The sequence below is a fragment of the Benincasa hispida genome, chromosome 3, assembly GCF_009727055.1.
Source record: "Benincasa hispida cultivar B227 chromosome 3, ASM972705v1, whole genome shotgun sequence".
NCBI lineage: Eukaryota > Viridiplantae > Streptophyta > Magnoliopsida > Cucurbitales > Cucurbitaceae > Benincasa > Benincasa hispida.
This window is the reverse complement of record NC_052351.1, coordinates 1624629-1629584: the sequence shown is the minus strand read 5'-3', so window position 1 is coordinate 1629584 and position 4956 is coordinate 1624629. Positions and strand designations below refer to the sequence as shown.

Below are 4956 nucleotides of genomic sequence, written 5' to 3'. Positions count from 1 at the left end.
ATTAATATTAAAAGATATGAGTCTTTGCAATGCTTAAACAATAAAAATACACTTAAGATAAAGAATAGGGAAATGGAGTCAAGTCTTGGTGCACAATTTCTTGTTTCCCCTAGTTTTCTCAATGATTGTTTCACTAGAAGTATTGAAAGATGGAGTTCCTCTTCTACTTCCACAGGAAACCAAAGCTCTCACTAAGGTTTTTGAATGGATGTAAGAGAAAGGGCTTCTTTGACAGAATTTTCACTCTTGATTCTTCTTCCAAAGTTCTCCTCTTCTTTTTTTTTTTTTTTTTTTGCATGGCGATTTCATGGCTATTTATAGACATCCGAAGATAGTTTTTCTTCTCTTGCTTATAATTGTATTGATAAGGTGCATTAAATTCTATACCATGATGCACCGCCTACTGTGTGTTAGAGGTTCATTGGTTCTGCATCGAAGCTTTCTTATCAGCCACCAACTCAATCTTCGATTTGACATTCACCACCCATGTGTCGCGTCATTTCTCATCGCTTGGAATCATCGACGTGTCTAGTTATGCGATCATGTGTAAGCGTTAAGAATTCTCATTTGATCGCATCAGCAGTCATTCTGCACTTAAACAAAGTGATTTTAGTCTTTAAAATAGACAGATTAGGCGTTGAGTGTGTGCGATCGCATGCTGCAATTATTTCTATTAATTTTCTTTGCAAATTATGCATTTTCAAAGTTTTTTTGAAATTGTTTTAGATAAAAGAGGGAGAATAATTTGTATTTCTACAAGTTATTGATCATACCTTTGATTATGTTCGAAGTGAATGAACGAGACAGTCCACAACTAGGGGGCAGAAAAATTGTTTTAGGGCCTAACAAAAACATAGAAATGTTAGCGATAGATCTTACTATGATTATAAGGAAAAAAAAAGGAAGCATGCCTTATATGGATAGAATAAGTTGAAGTTAGACGTGGAAGAAGAAAACAAAATATATTGCAACAGCCAAACAACATATATGAGAATGTAAAACGGTTTAAGAAAAAGTTGAAATAAAAATGTTAGAGCAGAGACGTACCAACATAGTTTATCAGAGGAGGCTGTGGAAAAGTCTCAAAAAATATGAGGGATTCGTGTATAAGTAGATGATATAATAAGGATGGTTGATGAGAAAAGTTAGATATACTTAAGTGCACCTAACCTCAAAAAGATCAAAGTACAGTACACCCATAATAAAGAGAGTCAACTCAGAAATAAATAAATTAAGAAATGGTCACGTCAATATTAATTTGGTGGTTGAGCTGAAAATGGACATAAATACAACATAATAACTCACACATAAATGGACATAATAATAAAGATTATAAGGTCTTAAGATTTGATATAGCTATCTCATTGGAACAAATCTAACTCCAAGCAAAGAAAATAAATAGTTTCAATACTTGTAAAATTGAAGTTAAATTTAAATGTACGAAAATTGAATTTAGTTGAATACTGAAAAAAATTTGAATGGAACAAAAAAAAGAAATCCATTCATCAGATGTAGAACACAAAACAGATTGAATATGTATGGAGGAAGAAATTACAAAGCAGTCCACAAAACATAAGGAAAAACATAGATGCATTCCTTTTTTAATCTAAATATCGAAATGAAATAAAATAAAATTAGAAATCATACTCAAATATGAGACTGCAGATTTTGGAACAAATCATCATCAGCCTTAAGAGGGAAAAAGATAGAAAACAGACTTGTTGTTGAGGTGATTGACCCTCCACCAAGCTCCAATTACATGGTCAGTATCCCCTACCAAGAATTCACTCGTCGTTCAATTTTGATGGAACATCATAAGAAAACGACAAGGGAAGGACACATCGTTTATTATTGAAGCGGCAAGAGGAAATCTAGAAGAAAAAAGTATGGAAGACAGTCAGGAAACAGAACAGATATTAGCAGGGGAATGAAGAATAGAGACGAAGTAAATACAATATAAATGGATAAAAAAAATATAACTCATTTGAGCAAGTGGAAACAAATTGTAAGAGATCAAGAACAATTTATAAGAGCCAACCCTAGTTAGTCACAAACATGCAAGCCAAAAAGATGTCAAAAATGGAGTGGAAGCTAAATCAGAACAGTCTGGAATCAGACGAAATACAAAGCCAACAACAATCGGAAAATCAAACATGCAAGGATGAATAAAACATGAGGAAATCAAGATGACAATGTACAAATTTTCAGCGAGAAACCAAATATTCGAAAAAAATCTAGATCTATTATAAGTCGTTCCTATATACTAAAAAAATTGTTAGATCTACCAAAAAATGGTTAGATCTACCAAAATATTGTTAGATCTACTAGGAAATCTTTTGTATCTACCCGATCTAAAAAAAAAACATACAAAGAAACCAAAGAAGAGAAACGCATCGTTGAGCAAGAAAATTCATATGGAATGAAGTCTGAGAGGAATACAACCCATTTGAGTCAGAGAGCGAATGAAGAGACGAGATGAAGAAGACAAACCGAATGGCGAAAGAAGAGAGAAGAGAAGAGAGAGAGAGAGATGAGTAATGAAAACGTATGATGGGAAGAGAGAGAGTGAGAAGGGGGGAGTGTAATTAAAACACCTGAAAATGGAGTGTGAAACGAGGAGAATAAAGGGTAAGTAAAACGGTAGGTTTAAAATCTACTGTTTTCTTTTAAGCGGCCATCAAACATGAGATGAACCTTTTAAGCCCACCCAACCTAACTCCATGGAGGCTATCAAACAGTCCCTATATTTTTTATGATAGGGATGTCTCTCCATGAATATCTGAAGAGGTATAGTGAACAATGCGTGCATTTAATTTATACTGTATAGTTCGTGAGGTATAAATATTTTGAGCACAAAGATAGTGGCAAAGCTGATGAGGTATAAATATTTGAGCATACTATATAGTCCATCATTTTGTGTGCCCATTCTTCTCATTATGCTCAAGACTGACATCGTTTTTTTTTTTTTTTAACCATAACAAATTTCAAGCTTAGATTATGTGGTTTTGTTGCTAATTTCTTCGTGGTGCTGTCTTTCTAAATTATTTGTTGATGGCTCTATTTAAGATATTAGCTTAAACTGAAATGTATTTATTTTTTCTTAACTAAGTTTGATCGGTTTAGTCTATTTATGTTCTTATATTTTCACTTATTGTTAAGCTTCATTTTATTCTGCATTTTGTTCTTTGATCATTATACTCATTTCATTAATTCAATTAAAAAAAAGTCGTTTTCCATTTCATTTTTTTTTCATTATGGTAGACTTAAGTTGTTTTTAAATAGTAGATTGAGTGAATGCTTAATTTTTGCAAGTTTATAAATTCTAATGTTTATGTTATGCATCACCTAATTTATTTGGTTGCTATCCATCTTCTCTCTTTGTTTTGATAACTTTAATTGTTTGGGTTGATCATTTGTTTATGATTTCTATTGAATTTGTTTTTGTCAACTAGTTTCGTTATGTTGTTGGGTTTAGTTAGAAATAAGTGTTGGTTAAGGTTTTAGATCTATTTTGTAACACTTAAATTATATATTTCTACTTTAAACTTCTTTTTAGAATTGTTTTTGTAACTTTCGATCCAACCAAACTTACATTATTATATGGTTGTTTTGAATTTCAAGTGTTCACAATAGCTTTAATGGGTGGATTGTATTACTCTCTTTAATAGCTTTAATTGATTTTAAAGTTTTGATATTCATGAATAGTCACTTTACTTTTAAATTTTTACTAAGAAAAATTTTGTGGAGGGAAAAGCTAAATAGTTTTATTGTGATTATCATTGACATTGATGCATTGAGTTGTACTCTAAAATAAATATTATATATTTACTAGGTCTTGTATGAACCTACTGAAGTGGTGAATCTATCATGCAAGTAATTGGCTTTTTGTTAGTGACAAAATTTGTTATAATATAGTTATTTGTGACAATAATTTGTTGTATTTAGTTTCTTTGTAAAAAATTTACCAAATTTGGTTATTAGTTTGCTTGTATATGTCCCTTTTGGAACATTCGATAGTTTCTTTGTAAAAACGTTATCAACTTTATTCTTATATATGAAAGTTTTTATTTATGTTTGTATCTTTTTTATGCTAAAATAGTATTTGTGTTAAAATAGTATTAGTTGATGAAGAGAACCACGTGTGTAATGACAAGATTCAAAAAACCAACAAACTATCAATACAAGTATTTTATTGACAATATAAAAGTGTCATAAATATAAAATTCTATGACAATAAAAATGTGTTGTGATAGAACATTTATTAACATAAAATGGTTGCTATTCAAATAAATTTGACAATAGAGTGTCATGGTTTATATATTCTTGACAAAAAAAAAATGTCACCATATATTCTTTTTTGACATTTTATAATTATCGTTAATACTCATAACGTTAAAAAAAATACTCAATCCATCTGAATTGATGACAATAATAATCTGTTGTAATATATTTGATAATGATAGTTTATAATTGTCAATAATTATTCATTATTGACAATTATTTATTGTCATGAGAAGACAACTTACGACAATTTTCAAAAACTATCATTGATGCTCATATCTTGACAGACGATACAATAACTGAAAATAACTGTATGATTTTTAAATCTGACAGTTGGCCTGAAATCCCACTTTATTACAGTGGAGAGGGTATTGGGATTGTAATTATTTTTTATTTAAGTCTTTTAAGATGTATTTTGATTTTAGTCTTTATTTAGATTGTATATATTGATTTTTTCCAAATGTAAAATGGAGAAAATAGCTTTTCTTGGCATTTAATTTCCTGTAGCTTTGTAAGAGACAATCTGTTATCTATAATTTAAGCATAATTAAAGAATAATTTCTTTTTTGTTTTTTTGTAATTTGTTTGTTAGTAAGTAAACAACTTGTTCACGATTCAAATCTCTCTTTTTATTTTAATTTATTAGAAAGACGTCTTCAGTTTTACTTAAAGTTG

At 29.9% G+C, this 4956-nt stretch overlaps 1 long non-coding RNA gene across 1 annotated transcript; it reads right to left on the bottom strand.

The window, feature by feature from the left end:
• Window positions 1–402: 402 nt before the first annotated feature.
• LOC120072931 lies at window positions 403–1809 on the bottom strand. The gene is made up of 3 exons (XR_005480630.1): window positions 1648–1809; window positions 774–842; window positions 403–588 (listed from the first exon to the last, which is right to left on the bottom strand). It is a non-coding gene; the product is annotated as an uncharacterized LOC120072931 (long non-coding RNA).
• Window positions 1810–4956: the final 3147 nt, after the last annotated feature.